Raw genomic sequence first — 23,831 nt, 5'->3', positions numbered from 1 at the left:
TTATATATTATATAAAGTATTTCTAATTTCTAATTTCTAATTTCTAATACAAAATATACTCCCACTTATGGAATTGGTTGGTAGATTAAGAATAAGTGTTTTATCTAAAGAAGTTACTGCTATTTACAACAATTGAGGATTTAGAGTCGACATGCTTTTGCTGATCATAGTTTCTCACAGTAGTTTTCTCATGTCATATCTTCACCAAGTGTGATACATTTGATATATATCTCTCTCCTGCTTATCTAAGATAAAAACACAGCATGACAACCAGCCAGATGGACACCAAGTTGACATCAGAGTCGAAATCCAACGGCGTGCCAAACGGAGGGCCAAGGATTGTTGTGGATGACGATGATGAAGTTCTCAGGTATGAAGGGAATCTACTGTGATCAAAAGTCTGTTAGGACCCTGGCACGTATCTCAAAACAAAATTATAAATGTCTCTCTTTCTCTTTTAAATCCTCTCCTTAAAGTCCAACCGACCTGTCTGAGATGCTGGCAGAGGGGACCAAGGAGTCCCACGACAGAGCAGAGAACTGCCAGTTTGTCAAAGATTTCCTCAGAGGTCGCATCAAAAAAGAGCTATTTAAGGTTGGGCTCCAAGTCGTACTGCATCGGTGTCAAACACAACAAGTCCAACCTCTAATGATGTCATTCAGTGGCACCAAACATCACATCACATCACTTCATCATTTAGTTTTTTACTGGCTGCATTAAATGGAGATCCAGATGTTTATTATGTGGTTTTCATATATATTGTGATCTTTGTGAGACTGTAACATATTATAGATGTTTTTAATATGGTGAAACTAAATCAAATGAACAAAAAAAGGCTTGCGCACATCTAGAGGTGCAGCCAGGTGCTGAGTCCAGGGAGACGAATATCAAAAAGAAGGAAGGACTCGCCACACTGTAGGAGCTCCCAAATGTACAAAAATGTATTAGAGGACTATAAAAAGGACAACGTTTCAAGCAGTGCGCTCTTCTCAGGTCAATTAAGACAAATGCTTTCAGGCGAACCCCTTTGTTGGTTTAAATATTTTTACTCCGGGCACCCCAGACCCCCTAATATTCATAGATGTATCAATTGAAGCAGGGAATCTATCTGTATATACATTTCCCCTTCCTTTTCCTTTTTTGTGGGGATAGATATGAGGTGTTTTGTTTATTTAAGTTATTTTTCTTCCTGATTTGTATTATTTTGCATATGTTTGCTTATTTTCATTTAAAAATGGCCGACATGTGTCTATGTATAACTTTACACTGTATTTTTATTGTTTATTTAATGACCATGTTGTCACTTACTGTGTTTCACTCATCCACGCCCATGGGTGGATCCTGTGTATCTACTTAATGATGAACACCTGAAAGCATTTGTCTTAATTGACCTGACGAAGAGCACTCTGCTTGAAACGTTGTCCTTTTTATAGTCCTCTAATACATTTTTGTACATTTGGGAGCTCCTACAGTGTGGTGAGTCCTTTCTTCTTTTTGAAACTAAATCAAAACCATTAAACAGAAAATGTTCATCTCCACATCTGCGGTACCTTTGCCCAAACTATTGTTAACCATTTTGGTGAACCCAATGTGGAGTTACAGTATGACTTAAGGTTGGGACACGGCAACGGCACGGCAACTCTCTCTCTCTTTCCAGAGAGGCACAGCTGCTCTGTACTTCGTCTACTCGGCCATGGAGGAGGAGATTGAGAAGAACTAGAAAAAGCATTTCCAAAAATGGAAATGGTGTGAATGCTGAAAGCCATTGCTGAACCATGCTGAATTAGCAGAATAAATTGACAAAGACATGCGGAATGGCATACAAGAAATATGTCCAAGGAAGGAATTGAACCCACAACCTTTGGTACATTAGCCCACTGATCTAACCACTTCACCATAGTTACATTCAATGAGTGAAGAGTAAAAGAAATCCCTGTATAAGAGGCTCACTGACTTCTGAAGAGAGGTTGAGACTTTGATGAATGTGAGATTTTTCAATGATGCTTAAAAAAGGATTAATAGATATCTGGAGGATCATGAATCCCTCTGGTAGGGACTATACATTTTTCTCACCAGTACACAAGACCTATAGCCGAATATAATTTTTTCTAATATCTAAAACACTCACCTCCTCTGCTATGGGTTGTGAAATAGGGAATATTCTTATTTCTGACCATGCTTGGGTTGGCCTGGACCTATTACCTCAGAGCGAGAGAAGAAAGTCTTATAGATGGCGTCTGAATTCGTCACTTTTACAGGACCCAGTAAATGTAGAATGGCTAAGAACAGAAATTAATAATTATTTGGAGATAAATTGGCAATCTGTATCGTCTGCAGGTGTCTCTTGGGAGGCCTTAAAGGCTGTGATTAGGGGACGTATCATCCAACACACGTCATACCATAAAAAAATTAAAACACAGGAGTTGCTAGAATTGGAAAATATAATTAAACAGGCTGAAATAGAGTTGAAGCAACAAATGACACAAGATGGCATGAGAAAACTGACAAAGTTAAAATATCAGTATAATAACATAATAACCCAAAAGGTTGAATTCAATTTATTTCGGGCTAGACAAACATATTTTGAGTCAGGAGATAAAGCAGGAAAGTTGCTTGCCAGTTATATAAAACAGAGGGAATCGGCCTCCACTATTCCTGCTGTTAGGTCGCCAGCTGGGGACCTGCTTACCGCAACTGTAGATATTAATCAGGCCTTTAAAGAATTTTATAGTAATCTATATAGTTCAACAGCTAGCTCTAGTGAAGAAGAAATTCATAAGTTTGTAGAACCACTTGGGCTTCCAAAACTGACAGATGAACAGAGGGATTTTCTAGATTTAGATATAACTATTGAGGAGATTAAAGGGGTAATCAAGGCTTTACCTTCAAGTAAAGCACCTGGGCCCGACGGATTTACTGGGGAATTTTTTAAGAGCTTTGCGACTGAACTAGCGCCACCTTTACTAGAGGTGTATAAGGAGGCGCTGGAGAAAGGTATACTACCACCAACTTTGAGACAGGCCCTTATAAGTCTCGTTCCCAAGAAAGGTAAAGATTTGAATGAATGCAAGAATTACCGTCCTATTTCTTTAATGCAAATAGATGTTAAAATAATCTCAAAAATTTTAGCAAACCGATTAGACAGTGTAATTACATCATTGATCCATACTGACCAAGTGGGATTTATTCGTGGTCGTAGCTCCTCAGATAATATTAGACACCTTGTTGATGTGATGTGGTCAGTGGTTGACGCCCAGTCCCCAGTTGCAGCAATCTCTTTGGACGCCGAAAAGGCGTTTGACATGGTGGAATGGGGCTATCTATTCAAAATTTTAGAAGAGTTTGGATTTGGTATTACCTTTAGAAAATGGATTCATGCATTATATAAGCACCCAGATGCGGCAGTGCAGACTAACGGGCTTATTTCTGATTACTTTATGTTGGGTAGAGGAACCAGGCAGGGTTCGCCCCTTTCTCCTTTGCTTTTTTGTTTAGCTATTGAGCCCCTTGCAGCAGCTGTACGTGGGGCAACAGATTTCCCCGGAGTTACTGTAGGTGGGATGGTACATAAATTGATGCTTTATGCCTATGATATTTTATTACTGGTATCCGACCCCAGCAGATCTGTACCATGTCTTCTTAGAATTATAAACTCATTTTCGAAATTCTCTGGGTACAGGGTCAACTGCAAGCAAGCAAGCAAGCAAACTTTATTTATATAGCACATTTCATTCCGTGTGGAAGCGCAATGTGCTTTACAGAGCATTCCACAGGGCAATTAAACCAGCAAAAACAATAACAATACTAATAATAATGGGCCACCAAAAATTAAAAATTAATTAAAAAATAAAAATAAAAATAAAAAATAGTACAGTAAAAACAGTAAACAACAATAAAAATCAATAAATAATTAAGAAATAAAAAGTAAAAATAGTATAAAATAGAATAAAAACACAGTTAAAAGCAATAAAAGCATAATACTAGACTACTGAAAGGCACAGCTAAAAAGGAATGTTTTCAGGGTTTTCTTCAAAGATATTAATGTTGGGGCGTATCTGATGTGCAAGGGGAGGCTGTTCCATAATCTTGGAGCATGATAACTAAAGGCAGCCTCACCAATTTTCGTGCTGACCCTGGGAACAGTCAGAAGGCCTGCTGCTGATGACCTAAGGGGTCTACCTGGCTCATAATATAAAAGCATGTCTGACAAATACTCAGGTGCCAGATCATGCAGGGCCTTAAAAACCAAGGTTAAAATTTTAAAATCAATTCTAAAACTTACAGGGAGCCAGTGTAAGGACCTAAGAACAGGTGTCATGTGATCATACTTCCTTTTCCTTGTTAAAACTCGAGCAGCTGCATTTTGAAGAAGCTGCAGTCGAGCGATGTACTTTTGTGGTATCCCGCTGAGCAATGCATTACAGTAGTCTAGTCGATTTGATATAAAAGCATGGACGAGTTTTTCAGCATCATCTTGGGTTAAAAGACTCCTTACTTTTTTAATATTTCTCAAATGATAAAAACCAGCTTTAACTACGCTATCAATATGGCTCTGGAAAGTAAGGTCGGTGTCAAGGATGACGCCGAGGTTTCTAACTTGTGCAGTAGTTTCCAGAGACAATTGTGAAAGTTTAAAAGATATTTCCTCTCTGTGTGTCTTTGTCCCGAAAACCATGAGTTCGGTTTTGTCCTTATTCAACTGTAAAAAATTCTTTGACATCCAGCTATTGATATCGCTCATACATTCTGTAAGGGTATCTATAGGACTCAGGTTATCGGGGGACAGGGAAATATACAGCTGCGTGTCGTCAGCATAATTATGGTAAGATATATTGTGTCTCTTGATCAATTGGCCCAGGGGTAACATGTACAAATTAAACAATAAAGGACCTAAAATTGAACCCTGGGGAAGACCACATGAAGTTAAAAGACGTTTGGAGCAAAAATTCCCAAGGGAGACACTAAAATCACGTCCATACAAATAGGATAAAAACCAGTCCAGTGCTGACCCCGATAGGCCCACCCACTTTTCAAGCCTCTCCATTGAAATATTGTGATCGACCGTGTCAAAGGCTGCACTTAGATCCAATAAGACCAATATGGAGAGCCTGCCATTATCACTATTTACTCTTAAGTCGTTAACCACTTTGACCAAGGCTGTTTCAGTACTGTGGTTGGGACGAAAACCTGATTGATATAAATCCTGAATGTTATTAGCTGCAAGGTGATCGCTCAGCTGCTTATGTGCAACTTTTTCGATAATTTTGCTTAGAAATGGCAGGTTCGAGATTGGTCTATAGTTATTAATGATGGAGGGATCAAGAGTGGGCTTCTTTAAAAGTGGTTTAACTATCGATGACTGTGGTGTATTCCAATAACGAGGCAGCTGCACACGTTCACTAACTTTACTAGCAGTTCGGGGCAAACAGTACAACACAGGTAGCACATGTGTATTCACAGAACCCTTACTGAGCATGCGCAGACAACTACTCAAAGTACGGCAAGCCTACCAGGTCAATCAGTAACAACGAATACGGCATTGCTGTAATATATCACATTTCCTCCCCCTTTAGCTCAAAACTAACTCAAAATATTCTAACACCCCAAAACAGTGTTTATCACTATAGTGCATAAGCAAACACTATCATCACTGTAACTGTTAACAATAAAAAATAGACATGTTCACTTAACCATACTGAATGCTCTTAATGTGTTACTCAATTATAAACTTTTAATAAACTCAAATTCAGCAATCAGTTTCTCAACAGTCCTCAGAACTTCTAATCTCCATGATCAGTTCTGGTAACGCTGTGGCAAGCGTGTGGCACGTTGTGAGCGCCTCAAAGTCACTGTAGCTGGGTCAGGTGGTTCAGGGAGCCTGGGCAGCTCAGATGCTGGGGTCTCAGGTACCAGGAGCTCCGTTCCTGAACAAGCCTCTGCCTGCCCAGCCAACTCGACGGCCTCCTCCTCAGGTGCTGACTCCGGAGTGTCTGGAGAGAAGCGAGGTCGAAGCTGATCCCCATGACGTCTGTACATGTGGTCAGTTTTTTCACCTAGCACCTTGTATGAGACAGGGCCAGTCTGCTGCTTTACTACTCCTGGAATCCACCTTGGACTTTCTCCTGCAGTATTGCGCAGATAAACCTGTTCATCCACGTCAAACTGCCTCTCTGCAGCTTTGTTGTCGTGTCGTTCCTTCTGTCGATACTGCTTCCTTCTCACCGTTTCTGTGATGCTTGGTTTCAGGAAGTCCAATCTGGTTCGCACGTGTCTCTTTAAAAACAAGTCAGCTGGTGACTCGCCAGTCGTGCTGTTAGGAGTTGTGCGATACCGAAGCAGGAAGTGTGAGATTTTATCATCAATGCTCAGGTCTTCCTTTGCCAGCTTTTTCATGCCTGCCTTGAAGGTTGCAACATACCTCTCAGCTAGGCCGTTGGTAGCTGGGTGTCTCGGAGCACCAGTAGTGTGGAGGATTCCATTTCTCCTCATGAACTGCTGGAACTCGTCTGATGTGAAGGTTGTTGCATTGTCAGTGACTATTTGTTCCGGAACTCCATATGACGCAAACAGCCTCTTTAGCCTGGTAATGGTCGCTGCAGAAGTTATTTGTGTCATTTTGTAAACTTCCAACCATTTTGAGTATGCGTCGACCACGATCATGAACATGTTACCCATGAACGGGCCCGCAAAGTCAATGTGAAGTCTTTTCCAAACACCCCCAGGGAACTCCCATGGGTGTAGTGGGACCTGGCGTGGCATGTGTTGATCCAGCTGACAAGTCTCACACTCTTTGCAGACTTTTTCGATGTCGATGTCGATTTTAGGCCACCAGACATATTGCCGTGCGACTGTCTTCATCTTCACGATGCCTGGGTGACCGGCATGGATCTCTTTTAGCACTGCTGATCTCAGTTTTGCAGGTGCAATCACTCTTGTCCCCCACAGGACGCATCCCTGTTCCACAAACAATTCATCTTTCTTTTTGTGAAACACTTTCAGTTCCTCTGGTATTTCCTTCGGCCATCCTTCCATGATGTACCTGTGCAGCTTTGAAAGCTCCGGGTCGTTTCTTGTTGACTTGGCGATCCGTCTTGCACTCAGTGGTGCCCCCTCCAGGTGCTCACACACCAGTGCATCAATGTATGCGGACATTGTCTCTGTTCCGGCATCCTTGGTCTCAGGCAGTGGAACACGTGATAATCCATCTGCGTTGGCATGCTTTTCAGACTGACGGTACAGTATGTGGTAATCATATGCAGATAATATGATGGCCCACCTCTGGATACGTGCTGCCGCCATTGTTGGAAGTCCCTTATGCTCTCCGAACAGTGTTAGCAGAGGTCTGTGGTCTGTAATTAGGTTAAACTGCCGTCCCCACAGGTATTGGTGGAACTTTTTCACACCAAACACCAAGCTCAGAGCCTCCTTCTCGATTTGTGAATATTTCTTCTCTGCTGGGGAGAGAGACCGTGAAGCATAGGCCACCGGATGCTCTTTTCCATCTGGCGTTGTGTGCTGAATTACCGCTCCGATCCCATAAGCAGAAGCATCACATGCGAGAGTTAGCGGCAGGTGAGGATCGTAGTGCATTAACACTTTGTCACTTGTCAAAAGTTGTTTACACTTGTTGAAGGAATCTTGTTCAGCTTTGCTCCATCTCCAGGTGGTTTCATCTTTTAGCAGGCTGTAGAGCGGTGCAAGCACTGTGCTCTGCTGCGGCACAAAACGTCCATAATAGTTTACCAGCCCCAGGAAAGCTCTTAACTCTTTGACGCTTGTGGGTGCTGGTGCATCATGTATGGCTCTCACCTTGTCTTGGGACGGGTACACACCTTTTTCATCCAGCACATGACCCAGATATTCAATCTGAGTCTTGCCGAACTCACACTTGGACTCTTTCACCCTCAACCCGTTCTCCTGGAGACGCTGTAGGACTCTGTCCAAGTTCATGAGGTGCTCTGCTTCGTCTCTGCCCATTATAAGGAGGTCATCCAGATAAACCACCACGTTGAGGTCCTTCATCAGGTTCTCCATAATTCTCTGGAAGATACTGACAGCAGAGTTTACACCAAAGCAGAGGCGGTTGTAAACAAACAGTCCTTTGTGAGTGTTTACAGTTGTATATTTCTTGGAGTCTTCATCAAGTAGTACCTGTTGATATGCTGAAGCCAGGTCTATTTTTGAGAACAACTTCCCACCACTAAGTGTTGCCAGCACCTCCTCAATGCGTGGTAGGGGGTATATCTCGGTGTTTGTAGCCTGGTTCACAGTAACCTTGTAGTCACCGCATAAACGGAGTGTGGTGTCCCGCTTGGTTACCGGGACTACTGGGGCAGCCCACTCACTGTGCTTTACAGGGGAGATGATGCCATCTTTCTCCAGCCTTTCCAATTCTTTTTCCACTTTTTCTTTCATTGCAAAAGGCAGGGGGCGTGCTTTGTGGAATTTTGGGGTTGCCTCAGGCTTGACAGAGATTGTTGCCTTGATGTCCTTTAATGTCCCGAGCTCATCTCTGAAAACTTCACTGTATTTTGCAATCACCTCAGGAATAGACTTGGGCGGCTGTGTATGTCCACTGACAGTTTTAATCATTCTCCAATTGAGTTTTATTTGTTCAAGCCAGTTTCTCCCACACAGTGAAGGACCCTTCCCTTTTACAACTATCAGTGGCAAGTCAGCAGTCTGATCTTCATATGTCACTTTAGCCATGAACTGTCCTCTCACTGGGATGGGCTGACCTGTGTAGGTTTTTAGCTTGACACTCGCGCCCTCTAGCGGTATGTGTGAGAATGATCTTTCGTACACAGTCTCTGAGATAATGCTGACAGCGGCTCCCGTGTCTATTTCCATCAGTACATGAACCGCATTTACTTCAAAGTCAATGCTGAATGGCCGCCTGTCTGTGTCACCTGCACAAAGCACTGGGAACATATCCACTTCTGCCCCTTCTGCATGGACATAGCCTGTGGTGACTTTTTGTGTGCGCCTCTTCTGCGCTCCTCTCTTCTCATGCGTGGGACCGCCGGCCCTACACGCTTTTTGGATATGCCCCACTTTATTACACTTATGGCATCTACTGTCCTTAAAGTAGCAGTCACTGGCGCTATGATTTTTGCCTTTGCATCTATAGCACTCTTTTTGTGCTGAAGGTGAGTGTCTCTGTTTCCCGTTTACCTTGTTAACAGAAACGGTAGCGCCGTCTCCCTTCCTCAGCTGCTGCACATCTCGTTGAGCTGTTTCCATGTTCATTGCGAGTTCCAGGGCTTTTGCAAAAGTAAGTCCGTCCTCTGAGAGCAATTTCCGCTGGCACGCTTCATTATTAATCCCGCCGACGAAACCGTCTCGTAGGGATTCATCCAACCGGTCTCCAAAGTCACATTTTGCGGCTAACTGTTGTAGCTCCGCCGCGAACTGAGAAGCCGACTCATTACTTTTCTGGACACACCTACGAAACCTGAAGCGCTCCGCGATGACCAACGGTTTAGGCTCGTAATATCCCCGCAGAACGGCCACAATCTGCTGAAAACTTTTATCCTTTGGCTTTTCTGGCTGGACCAGATTGCGCAAAAGTCCGTAGGCAGAAGCCCCCATTGTGCTCAACAGAGTCGCCACTTGTTTGTCGTCTGCAACATCGTGTGCTTCGAAAAAGAGCTCCATGCGCTCCACGTAGGCAGACCATGGCTCAATTTCAGGCTTGAACTCGTCCGGTCTTGCAAAGGTCGCCATTTACCTCGTCCAGTTTATCTCGTCGCCAATTATGTGGTGTATTCCAATAACGAGGCAGCTGCACACGTTCACTAACTTTACTAGCAGTTCGGGGCAAACAGTACAACACAGGTAGCACATGTGTATTCACAGAACCCTTACTGAGCATGCGCAGACAACTACTCAAAGTACGGCAAGCCTACCAGGTCAATCAGTAACAACGAATACGGCATTGCTGTAATATATCACAATGACTTTAGAGATCTGGGGAAAATACCAGATTTTAAAGAAGTATTTACAATAGTTAAAATGTCTTCAGATACACACTTAAAAATACTTTTAAAAAAGGACGTGGGAATGGGGTCAAGTGAAGAAGTGGAACAATTGAGGCTCTGAACCACTTTCTCAAGATCACCAGCACTCACTGGTGTAAACTTTGTTAAAAAAGAAGTGACCTGAGCAGGAGGCAAAGTGGGAGGTGCAGAGGTGATTTTCGGAATGCTTGCTCTAATGGTCATTATTTTATTGTGAAAAAAAGCTGCAAACTCCTCACACTTATCAGGAGAAATAAAGTCCCCCGGAATTGAAGTTCTGGAATTATTTAAAAGTTTATCTATAGTTGAAAATAGAACCCGTGCGTTATTAGTGTTATTTTCAATTATTTTTCTAAAATATGCTTGCCTTGCTTTCTTAATTTCTAAGTTGTAAACATACAATAAATGTTTGTAGTTGATAAGATGTTCTTGAAGATGGTTTTTACGCCATTTACGCTCTGCACTTCTGCAGTCCCTCTTCCTTTTCCTTATTTGTTCATCCCGTAGCCAGGGACTCTTACTTTTATCGGATACAACTTTAGTTTTTAAAGGGGCAATGTTATCTAAAGCCAGCCTAGAGCCTTGATTAAAAGCAGCTACCATATCGTCACAAGATGGCATGTCAGGCGATACAAAATTCTTGTACTTAGCTGCAAAAATATCATCTGAATTTGCAGGCAAATACCTCTTCTGTACAGTCTTAGCAGAGTTTGGCCTGACTGGGTCAACATCAATTTCACAGAAAATACAGTAGTGGTCTGTAAAAGCAACATCGAGTGCTGACACTGAAAACACATTTACACCTTTTGACATAATAAGATCTAGTGTATGGCCCCGGTTATGGGTGGCGCCAGTAACATGTTGCGAGAAACCAAAAGCTTCAAGGAGACTATGAAGTTCTCTAGAATAGTGGTCTTCAATGATGTCTGTGTGAATATTGAAATCACCAGAGATTAAGATAAAATCAAAGTCTATAGAAATGAAGGACAACAGGTCATTAAACTCATTGATAAAAGTACTGGTTGCTTTTGGCGGCCGATACAGTATGATAAATAAGACAGGTGTAATACATTTCAATGTAAATGCAAGATATTCAAACGAGGTGTAGTCTCCGAAAGTAAGCTGTCTGCATAAAAATAGATTAGAGAAGAGTGCTGCTACACCTCCACCCCTCCTATCAGACCTAAAAACATTTAAAAAGTTAAAATTTGGTGGTGATGCCTCTGTTAATGTAGAGCTACCACTAGAGTCAAGCCATGTTTCAGTTAGAAGAAGCATGTCAAGCTTGTGGTCGTTGATTAGGTCGCTGACCAATGCTGTCTTTCCTGCAAGAGATCTTACATTTAATAAGGCAATTTTTAATGATATCTTGTTCAGTTTAGTAATTGGTGGACAGGTGTCAATTTTAACTAAATTTTGATAGTTGGCTGATCTTAGTGCATTTTTCTTACAGTAAGAATGATTGCCTTCAGTAACCTGAATAGGCATGATGGGATGGGATAGGGATATGGTCTGTGAATTGCTGGGATCAAGGTTAGAGCATGTGCTGCTACCTATCCTCCCAACACATCATGCAAACTGCAAATGAAGACTGATGTTTTTGGTGAGCAGGCTGGTGCCTCTATGATTTAGATGTAGGTTATCTCTCTTATACAAGTCCTTGCGGGTCCAAAAACAGTCAAAATGGTTGATAAACCCAATCCCAGTTGCAACAGAGAAGTTCAGGAGCCAGTGGTGAGCACTAAGAATGCGACTGAACTCCTCACAACTTTTCCTAAGAGAGGGAAGTGGGCCTGAAAAGATACAAAGTTTCCCAAGGCTCTCAATAGTATTAGATAATATCTCATAGTCCTGTTGGAGCTTGACTGACTGCCTATCTCTTATATCATTGTAGCCTATGTGAGCAATGATAGTATGAGCAGTAGGGATGAGCGAGTACAGCATTATCTGTATCTGTATCTGTATCTGTTAACCATATGAATTATCTGTATCTGTATCTGTACTCGGAGTGGGCGGGGCCTAAACCGGAAGTGGGCGGGGTTTAACCCAGAAGTGGGTCGGGTTGTCTTGAAATGGGCGAGGCTTTAACCGGTATGTTATTTTAAGCATGCAAATGATATGGATTGATCAGAAATTGTTATATTTATTGCTGATTAGAAAACTATTTACAGGACAGCATCAGCATTGAGCTTCAGATCAATGCGGTTTTGATCATGATAGCAAACAAACTATTCATTTACACAACAAGTTTTGCAACAATGAATACAACACATGTGGTTGCAATTATTAAGTAAAATGTAATGAACAAGAGTTTTCATACTCAACATAACTTTCTTTTTTTTACTTAAATTTTTTTTTAAATGATCAGTGTGATTTTTAATTTTTAACTTTATTTTATTTCCACACCAGGTGTGTGTGTGTGTGTGTGTGTGTGTGTGTGTGTGTGAGTAAGAGAGAGACAGAGACAGCTGAATGTCAGCTAGGACTCTGTGTATCACTCATTATTCTGTATCACTGATCATGAGAGAGAGAGGAGGGGGGAGAGAGAGAGAGTGTGTGTGTGTTTTGTAATAGGCCTATTATTTATACCACTACTATTTTTTTTAAAGAAATACAGAAAGAAAGTGTCAGACACTCAGTGCGTGAACCGATTAGCGCCAGCTGACGGTTTAAAAAAAAAAAAAACTCCGACGAACGGCGGAGGGAGGGAGAGCGTGTGTGAAAAAAAAAAAAAAATCTCCGACAGGCAGAGACGCAACGCGAGTCGGCACCACGTCTGAACGAACCCACGTTTACCAGAACTCTACTGGTTCATAAGTAAGTGACTGAAGTAATAACAAAGCTGAAGCTGAAGAAACCCTAAACGTTAAGGGAGAAGACCCACGAACCTGAGAGACTGAGGGAGAGACAGAGAGAGAGAGAGAGACAGGCAGCTGTCAGCTGTTCTGTGTGTGAGTGATCAGAGCGGGACACAGCAACACACCTGCATGTGTGTAGGGGAGGGGCTGTAGCCTATCACAGAACCCAGACACAGTCAGCTACCCAATGAGGATTTTCATTCAATCTTTTTTTTTTTTTTTCCGAGCACAGATATTGACTCGTATTACTCGTATAATACTCGTACTCGGCAAAAGTGCTTTATCCGTACCGGATACTCGTTTCAGCCGAGTATCCGGCTCAACTCTAATGAGCAGTTGGGTGAATGTCAACAAGGGTGGGGATGAGTTGAACCATATCCAAGATTTTGGCACCGGGGCAGCAGTACGTAATTCCCTTAGGAATTTCGACAAATCTGACCAGGGAGTCCCCCACGACAAGAACCTCCGGTTTCCCGTCAGTGCAGCCTCTGCTGTAGACAGCGATGTTGAAAGGGGCTCCATCGAGGCTGGCATTGATGACGGCGGAGGTGCCCGCTGGAGGTGCGTCCTCTGCGGGCACGGCCAGTGTGGATGTGCTAGGCTGCGAGCTGCTGGCCGAAGCAGCTGCAGGGTGGTAGACATCAATATTCGTTGCAGCCGGTTTCCGAGAGAGACGAGGGCGCTTTGCTGCTGGCGATGGTGACCGGGAACTGGCAGAGTTGCTCCCGGGTACTGGGCGTCTCCTCCTCGGTGGGGCTGCAGCTGCCGCTGGCCACTCGAATCCGAGCACGGTGGGTTGGCTAGCTTGGTTAGCTTGAGGCGGGCTATCGGCGAGGTCGGCTAGCTCCGCTAGCGGTGCAAAGAAGTTAGAGAGAGGTAGGCTGTCGATGTCACTGCTTGGATCGAAGAGAGGGAGGAACACCCTTCTCTTATTCTTAGCGACATCTACCCAGGAGTCCTTTGCAGGCTCATTGCAGCGAGCTGGTTCCACAGAGCCAGGTGTGCGGCGACACGGGGGCTCCAGAGCGGCTAGTCGGACATTGAGTTGCGTTTGCCACTGGAGAAGCTCATTAATCAGATCCTCAATAGAACGCAGCTCGGACTTTATACTTGCCATCTCAGACAGGGACGCCATGGGTGAGTAGGAGAGGACACCGATTACACCATCAGAGCGACGTGTTCCGTAGACACTCACAGGGTCTGTTGTGCTGTAGACAACACTGTCTTAATTAAGAGGGAGAGAGGAGCTTTTCTCTGCTGCATGGTGTCATGCCAAATGGTCCAAGTCCGAGGCACTCCCCCTAACAGCTTATTGCCCCTCCACTGCCTTCCATCCAGGGGCGTTTCAGTGGCCTCAACAAGGTATCATGTATTTGGGTATCCGATTTCCTAGACAGTTGAAAGATGTGGTCAAAGTCAATTTTGACCCATTATTAGAGAAAATTTCTTGTGATGTTGAGAGATGGGCAACTCTTAATTTATCTATGGCAGGCAAAGTTAACGTTTTGAAAATGAACTGTGTTCCCAAACTTAATTATCTTACAGTCCCTCCCCTTAGAAATTCCCCATTATTATTTTAAAAGGTTTGACAGGATATCCAAGATATTTATTTGGAATGGTAAACGCCCCCGTTTGAACCATAGCAAGTTACAAAGACCAGTAGATAGAGGAGGCTTAGGACTGCCAAAGATGTTGTTTTACTATTATGCTTTTAATCTAAGGCACCTGGCCCATTGGTCTCTCCCTCCCGAAAGGGCCCCCCCATGGTACTGTATGGAACAAGCTGTAATGGCCCCTCTATCACCCATACAAGTCTTGTCTACTAAATTAAGTAAAAAAGCAAAAACACATCCAATAATTTCTCATCTTAAATTGATTTGGACTAAGGTTGCTCGAATATTTAAATTTGATCCCTTTCTAAATCTCTCTTCAAGTATTTGGTTAAATCCTAAATTACGAATTGGCAAATTCCCCATTTATTGGAAAATATGGCAGGAGAATGGTGTGGTGACATTGGGGGATTTGTATTGTGATGGTTCCTTGAAATCTTTTGGGGATCTGGTGCGGCAGTTCAATATCCCCACGTCTCACTTCTTTAGGTACCTGCAACTTCGACATAATGCTGGTGGGGATTTTCGGCTCTGCTGCGGTGGTTCCCCAAAATGCAGAATTCCTAGATAAAATTATAAAGAGTTACGGAAAGGGGCACGAGGCGGCTGCCTATTATTCTATGATGATTCAGACTCTTGGCAACGGGCCCATTTCAGCTTTGCAGAAGACATGGGAAAAGGATCTGAACCTGACATTCAGTGATGAAGATTGGAACAGAATTTGTAAAAGTGTTAAAAATGTTTCAAGGGATGCAAGAATTTGTCTTATTCAATTCAAAATTATACATTGTTTTTATTGGACTCCTTCCAGATTATTTAGATTAGGGCTATTACCCACATCAGATTGTTGGCGATGCAAATCTGAGGAAGGTAATCTAGTTCATGTTTTATGGTCATGTGATAAAGTTCAGCAATACTGGACCAATATTTATGATAACTTGTGTGAGATCACAGAGATACAAATGCCATTTAGCCCTAGATTATTTATTCTGGCTGATGATTCAGTTCTGGTAGGAGAGGATAAACATATCAAAAGTTATGTCCAAACCAGCATTATGATTGGCAGACAAATACTTGTCAGAGGATGGAAGACGGAGGGGGTGCCCTCTCTTCAAGAGTGGGCTGTAGAGGTGGCACGAGTCGCAGCTTTTGAAAAGATGTCATATAAACAACTGGGTAGACTGGGTCTATATGAAGCAAAGTGGGGCAAATACGTAAAATTCATAAAGGGTTCCTGATATGGGTTACATGGTGGAGAGAAGCAAGCTGTCATTATTGTGGGTAAATACAGAACAGTGCTTCTTATTTGTTTGAATTTTATTCAGCTATTATTGTTTTTATTTCTTCATTTGTTAACCAATTATCTCTTCAATGTAGTGACTATTTTGTGTTGTATTGACCTTGTCTGGAATCATTCTCTGTGCCTAATTTTGTTATTATTATTTTGTGTTTTGTGTTTTCTACATTGATGCAGGCTATGTAGCTGTAATAGCTGTATATGAAGGAGCACAGGGGTTGATGTTGGTAACCAGAAAGGGATCAGCATGGATGGTGGTGGCCTGGGAAGGGTTTGTTTGTTGGAGGGTGGGGGGGTTACTGTTACTGTTGTATTATTGAAATAATGAAAATAAAAATGTTAATCACAAAAAAAAATGATGCTTAAAAAAAAGAAAGAAAAGAGTATAAATGAGCCATTAGAAGTTTGTCTACAGATCAGAATTTGAATGAAGTCTCTAGCAGAAAGTACGACATGAATGAGGCAGGAATCGAACCCATGGCCTCATGATCAATAAACCTTTACTCTGCCACTTCGCCACAGAGAGCACACACATAAGCATGTTGTCATTGATTGTAATGTGATGATGTGCTGCAAACTGTGGCACTAGGAATTAATTTGTCTCTTAACGAACACCTGTAACCAATTGAGGGTGGGGGAGGGGAGCAGAATTCAACATAACATAACAAGAGTGCTCCCCTTGAATCGAACTGGTGACCTTGAGGTTGCCAAGCAGTCACCTTAACAACTACACTACAATGGAGTTGTGGAGAAGAGAGGTTGAGACTTTGATGAAGTGAGATTTTTCAATGATGCTTAAAAAAAAAGAAAAGAGTAGAAATGAGCCACAACAAGTAAGTAGAGGACCTTTTTGTGACTTGTGACTATTTTTTGATGAAATCAAACAAAGTATAATGCCCATTCCAGTGAATTAAAAAGTTGAGCTCCTGCTACTCTGCTGTGAAAAAAATTGCATTGGGCTGAATGGCAGAGAGAGAGCACCCAGGCTGCATTTAAAAAATATTTTAAATTATTCTCTGAGTCTCTGTGCATTTTTGACGGCATTGTGAGACAGAAGACAAGCGTGGCTACAAACTGTTTCCAAAATCATGAGTGTAGAGTGTCATTTGTAGCTTTGCTGGCAGTTTCAGAAGAAAAGTTCCAGTCGCTTTTTTGGATCTCCTGCACTCTATGATGACGTCACCCACTCTGACCCAACCCCATACACACTCATTGAAAAGTGTGAAATTTGTCAGAAATCCTCATGTGCTTTTAAAGGATTTATCTCAAAAACGGTACAAGCTATGAAAAAGTTGTACACACAGGATGAATACATTAGAAGTTTGTCTACAGCTCAGAATTTGAATGAAGTCTCTAGCAGAAAGTATGGTGATGCTTTAGTGGCTGAAAGAAGTAAGAAGATTTGAAGAGTTTGAAGACTGTTCCAATGCATTCTCTATGGGGAAAAAAAAAATCTGAAAAAGTTAAATATTTGAAAAAGTATAAAAGGTATGAAAAATTTGAATACATCCGATAAAGTCCAGAAAAAGCTGCACGTTTTGATATATGAATTGTTGAAATAGCACAAAGTATGAAGGACTAGAAGAAGACCGTAAAAAGGCGGAAGAAAATGGCCGAACATAAGAACAAAGACCATCCTCACATCGCACCTATATACTTCCCCACAGAGCTTCACAGGCGCAAGGCCCTGGCCAGGGATCTGGAGTATTTCTATGGGGAGGACTGGGAGAGCCAGGTCAGCAGAGGTCACTCTCATGATAGAAAGCTGACTGACACGGTTAAAACTAAGACATGGCTGCCCGTGATAGATCATCAATCACCTGCTGCCTCTTGTATCGTCACTGAAATTCAGACATGAACCAGTGTGAAATTCTTTATTCAGTCACATCACACAATAGCAAACATTAGCGACACAAACATTATCGACAAAATAGTGACTGAAAAGGCACAGGCAGAGGCATAATGATTGTCCTACATACCAAATTAAGCTACCCAACATTCTTACAATATAAAAAACAAACAAACTCACTCATAAGACATAAGACAACAACTAACAAGCAAACAAACAAACAAAACAGAAAAAAACGGAACCAATAAGGTTACCAGTATTTAAATATATTGTAGTAAATACATTTTTAAATAGCAGAGAAAAAAACAAACAAACAAACAAAAAGTAAAGCTACCCAACATTGTTACAATATGAAAAAAACAAAAAAACAAACAACAAGCAAGAAAACAAACAAACATAAAAGCAAAACTAAACCAGAAAAGGACCAGAACCAATACGATTAACAGTATTTAAATATATAGTAGTAAATACATTTTTAAATATGAGAAACAAAACAAAAACAAATGAACATTAACATTTGTTGCCTTCAAAAATTGCCCTGCATACCCTTTTTTTGTAAACCGAAAATGAACTGTACATTCGTAAATCCAGGTTAGTATCATTCCATAGTTTAACTCCCACAACAGATATACATCTCCTTTTAGTCTCTTTTCTAGCTTTTTGTACAACAAATTTACAAAAAAATCCATCTTAAAGGGAGATATTCATATTTACGACAAGGAAAATATTGCAAACGAATTTAATAGTTTTTTTTGTAAATGTAGGACCGAGGTTGGCAAGTGATATTGCCCAACCAATTAATACGGATTAAGTAAGTAATTTGAAAGAAATGAATGTAAATAGTATGTTTCTCACAGCCACTTATGAAACAGAAGTCATGGGGATTGTCAGAGCATTTAAAAGAAAACGGTCTACAGATAATAATGGTTTTGACATGGCCTTAATTAAGGACACCATAGAAGGTGTGGTGAAACCTCTGACCTATATTTCTAATCTTTCACTCAGAACTGGAATCTTTCCAAATGAAATGAAAACAGCTAGAGTAAATCCCTTGTATAAGTCTGGTGGAAAAGATCTTGTGACAAATTATAGACCATTTTCTTTGCTTCCGCAATTTTCAAAAATTTTGGAGAAACTATTTGTCACAAGACTGGATAGTTTTATAGAAAAGCATAACATCCTGAGTGAGAATCAGTATGGTTTTAGAACAAACCAGTCTACTGGATTAGCACTTATGAAACTCATGGATGAAATAACCACTGCCACAGACAATAAATTACACACAATAGGAATTTTCATTGACCTTAAAAAGGCCTTTGATACGATCGATCATGGATTATTAATGCAAAAGATGTGTAAGTATGGTGTCAGAGGGGTAGCTCATTCCTGGTTGTGTTCTTATTTAAGTAATAGATGGCAGTATGTATCCTGTGATAAAACTGATTCTGTGTTATTAAAGGTTAAAGCAGAAGTAAGTGATATATTTGTGTTAATATAAGTCTTAAATAGTTATATCTTCCGACAGCAGTCACTTACATAGAGTGTTTGGACCGAAACACGGGTCTGTCAGTCACTCTGCTCTGCTCTGAGCCCAGGAGAAAACTTTTCTCGTATCCTACAGTTTTTATCCAATGAGGAGAGAGAACGGCATGCAGGGCTGTGTGTGCAGCCAAGGGATACGCGTGAATGTGGTGACGTAGGGACGAGGACTGTTATGGTGCGTTCAAGGCAGCCCGTAACTCGTGTTTTTCCGACCTGTGAAGTCATACCAGTTCGATCTGGTACGAGTTCACCGGTCGGAAGTTATGAGTGGCCGTTATAGTGACTTTCACAGGTAAAACAGGTCGGAAAAACACGAGTGGGTTGCCTGGAACGCTACAAAATCGTAAGTTGTGACATGAAGCTGTAATTTACGGTTTCAAAAGCCTGCCTGGAACGCAGCATTAGCCAAAACGACCGGATCGCTTACTTCTGCTTTAAATGCGGGGTCCCGCAAGGGTCAGTGCTGGGGCCAAAATTATTTATTTTGTATCTGAATGAACTTTGTAAAGTGTCGAAATGTATGAACTGCATCCTTTTTGCAGATGATACAAATTTCTTCTGTTCTGGGGACCAGTTAACTGATATAATAACTACTGTCGAAAATGAGATGAAACTTGTAAAGAAATGGTTTGATGTAAATAAATTATCTTTAAATATAAGTAAAACAAAAGTTATGATTTTTGGGAACCGTAAAACAGATAAAGTAGTTAAATTGAGAATAGAGGATACAGAATTTGAAAGGGTGTTTGAAACAAAATTTTTAGGTGGTATTATGGACCATAAACTGAATTGGAAAATGCATATTAATCATGTCAAATCTAAATTAGCCAAATCAATTGCCATATTATACAAGGTAAAAGATATGTTGAACCAGCGTGCTTTGTATATTCTGTATTGTACAATGTTTGTTCCTTACATAACGTACTGTCTAGAAATATGGGGGAATGCTTATCCTACCCATACTAAACCGATCTTTATTCTTCAAAAAAGAGCTGTAAGGATTATCACTAAGTCAAATTATAGAGAACCATCAAATGAATTATTTATTAAATTAAGGGCCTTCAAATTTATGGACTTAGTGGATTATAAAATAGCATTGATAATGTACAAAGTGTATAACAACTTGTTACCTTGTAAAATTGTAATCATGTTTAAAAAAAGGGAATGTAGATATGAGCTCCGAGGGAAACGTATGATGGAAAAAACAAAGTCCAGGACTAAGATAAAAGATCAATGTATTTCTGTAAGGGGTGTAAATATATGGAATGCACTTGACGACGATTTGAAGATGTGCCAGTCAATGTATGAATTCAAACGTTTGTTTAAGAATAAGGTATTTGATGAATATGAGAGATGTGGTTGACGTAGCTGACACTATTATGGAATTATGTTTTTGGGATATTGTGCAAAATGATATGATTTCTGTTTGATGTTTTGAATGATCTGATGAAGTTGATCATGTAAGAAGGGTAGGCGAAAATAAGCGATAGCTTCAGCCTATTCCTTTTCGGTTTGGCTCTTTTCTAGTTGAGCTGATGTTTTCTGTTGGACTTTTAACTTTGAATGACCTGACCGAAATAAACACATTTTCATTCATTTCATTCATACAAACATCACGCAAATTATATTTTGACTTATGTATTGAGAAAAACCTTTGTACACAGACAGGGAGTAACTTTAATTTAGCTTTATACATTATTTGCATATTCACTTCATTTAGTTTTTAATGTGAGATTTCTTTGATCAAACGGACTAAAATCAAAACAATAATCTTGATATCTATAATCAGAGAGACATTACAGCGAGTGACATGACAGAGCTGCAAAGCCTGCTGAGCTTTTCTGTGTTTGTCACAGATCAGCCTCTCTGCAGGCACCAAGCCCTACGTGGACCGGGTCCATGAGGTGGGAGAGAAGGACCCAGTGCTGCTGGTGGCCCACTCCTACACCCGCTACATGGGTGACCTCTCAGGTGGACAGATCCTCAAGAAAGTGGCTCAGAGGGCACTGAATCCCCTCAACGGGCGAGGGTATTAACTTCTACCAGTTTGAGGGAATCCACACTCACAAGGGCTTCAAGCAGCTTTACCGAAGCAGAATTAACGAGCTGGAAATGGACGCAGCCGCCAAGGAGAGGATTGTGGATGAGTCCAACCGGGCCTTTGGCTTTAATATGATGGTGAGGAACCATCATCGGTTGGGAAAGTCCTGATAACAGATTTTTTTTTTTTTTAATGATCACGATACTGCAGTAAAATGTCAAAAAGAAACACATTGTTTGATGGAGAAAAGACAAAATTATGACAAAACCCTGCTTACGTTCTGACAACAGGTCTTCACCGAGCTGGAAGAGATTGGGAAGACCATCAAAGAGGAAGTCCAAGATGCAGGTCTTGGACACAGTCATGCAGAGATCATGCAGGAAGGTGACATCAACAGGTGCCCCTACTATGCAGCAAAAATGTGTAGGACGTCATTTATTTTATTTTTATTTTATTTATTTATTTAAAAGGGACAATACACATTAATGAACATCCGTACATGTGTACAAATGCAAATGCGTCAGAGTTAGCAGCCTGCTAATTTGCATCCGCAGTCCCTCAGACAGAGAAATACACAAGAATTATACAGTGATTCACAATCATATACACATTCATACCTATACATTTAGGGCCGGATTTACTAAAGGTTTGCGTGTATTAAAACGTGTGCAAACGTGATTGCACGCGCAAACACATGTGGAACCTGATCTACTAACCGGACGCACCGAGGATTGCGTCCCTCACACGGGCAGAATAGCACGTGCGATCCATTTAGCGGGTTTGCCTTGATGAATATGTAAATATGGGCGTTTCAACCAGAACGCGCAAAATACTGGTAGGAGTAGATGCAAATAGATTTATTTAGCGTATGCAATGTGATTTACCAAACCAGGAAGAGATTGCGGTGGCTGTTTTTGCGTCTTTATTCACCACGTCTGAAAACCATGTACTAACTGATACAACTTTGCCAAAACGTATGCGTTAATTGATTTGATACCTGTCAGAGCCCCGTGATCTTACATCTCTGCATTTCCTCACGTCTGGGTAATTCTCTAACAGTTTTTCAGCCGTGTTAAAAGTCATTTACGCGCTGTTACGCACGGGGCACGTCTGTCCTGCAGTGCGCTCCTCTCCTCTCCTCTCCTCTCCTCCCTCTCCAGTACCTGGCTGCTCAGCTCCGTCTCTCAGTCCCGGTCCCGGACTGAGACACGTCACCGCTGCCTTCACCCGTGTTTGATCCCTCTGGTCAATGGTCAGAGCGTTTAGATCCGTGTGTCCCACCTGAGCTCTCTATTAATTAATCCACTCGATCATGGGCGGCACACACACACATTATAGGTGCGTGATTGTCGCTGCAGCTGCTGCCTGTTCGTCACTATATGACGAGTTGGGCCCTGTAGCGATTTGTGTTTATTTATCTAAACAGAGCGCGAGAGAGATGAACACACATGCTGTCATTGTATGCATCGGATCAAATGTCATTCTGTCCCTTCGTCCGTCCAGCTCTCTGTCCGCTCTCTGTCCACTCTCTCCATGGCGGAAACGATTACCACGCGCAAAACCCTCATTTACATATTGCGGTTTGCACGTGTTTTCATTTAGCGGGTTTCTCTTAGTAGATCACCTGTTTTGCGTGCACTAACCAAACTCGCAATATTATAGCGTGCGCAAACAATGTAGCGCCCGCTTTCTGGGATCTTAGTAAATCCGGCCCAAAGTGCATGTGATCTATAAAGTGTCTGGTATAAAGTGCCAGTTTCTAAAGTGCAAGTGCACTGAGGGGTTTTGGTCTGAAACGAATCACATTCATTCTCAAAATCAGAAATGTGAAACGGGGAAAGTACCCTAAAACCAAACATTATGTGTCAGTATAACAGTAGTTTTATAGTCTTACCCCTTTGCATTCTACTATATGTATAGAGAGGAGTGAGCTCAGGTGATCAGCAGTTTAAATGATCTCCCTGTAATGGCACATGTCCAGTAAGAGATCTATCGCAGACTGCTGAAGCTACAGTGACAAGGTTGAAAATCCATGAATTGACTCAAATCCAGTCATCGTGCTTTGTCTGGTCTCATTTCTTTATTCTTTTTCATCTCTTTCTCCACTTCCTCTGCAGCTGCCAGTGGAAATCCCACCTATGTGTGCCAGTTAGCCAAGATGCTTCTCAGACATCCGCCCTGTCAGGTGGCGCTGGCTGCCTGGGTGGCCGTCCTCGCCGGGTTCACCGCCTGGTACCTTCTGTGACTCTTGTTCTGACAGGAATCATGTCTGAGGAGGACGCTGCTGTATCCGGCCATGACAAGAGACTCGATGATGCATGTGGTTTGCACACCATATTCAGCGCTAATGTGCATACGGGGTTGAAGACATTTTACTTAATAGAAATATTCAATCTATACTCCTTCTCAATGTGATTATAGTTTTAGTTGAATGTATTTAATATGAAAGAGAAGTGCACAATGTGTTCAAGGCTGCCTGAAGATGCGCTGATGTTCAATTTCCACATATTGTCATTTTGTTGTCACGGACATATTTTTTTAAATTCCTGCGTTTTATGTCTTAGCAAATTTTTGAAAACAATTCTTGTGCTTATACAAAAAGCATTAAAAGGTTA

At 41.6% G+C, this 23,831-nt stretch overlaps 1 pseudogene across 1 annotated transcript; it reads left to right on the top strand.

Annotated features, from left to right (window-relative positions):
- The first annotated feature begins 241 nt into the window (after positions 1-241).
- On the top strand, positions 242-23,831 carry LOC146991307 (heme oxygenase 2-like; annotated as a pseudogene). The gene is made up of 7 exons (XR_015037873.1): positions 242-370; positions 477-594; positions 1,658-1,711; positions 17,406-17,519; positions 21,032-21,353; positions 21,507-21,639; positions 23,334-23,831. The product of XR_015037873.1 is annotated as a heme oxygenase 2-like (transcript).

The sequence above is a fragment of the Trachurus japonicus genome, chromosome 1 (genome assembly GCF_045865225.1).
Source record: "Trachurus japonicus isolate A0001 chromosome 1, Traja_1.0".
Classification (NCBI taxonomy): Eukaryota; Metazoa; Chordata; class Actinopteri; order Carangiformes; family Carangidae; genus Trachurus; species Trachurus japonicus.
Note: the sequence above shows the minus strand (reverse complement) of the source record. Positions and strands in the feature narration are given on the sequence as shown.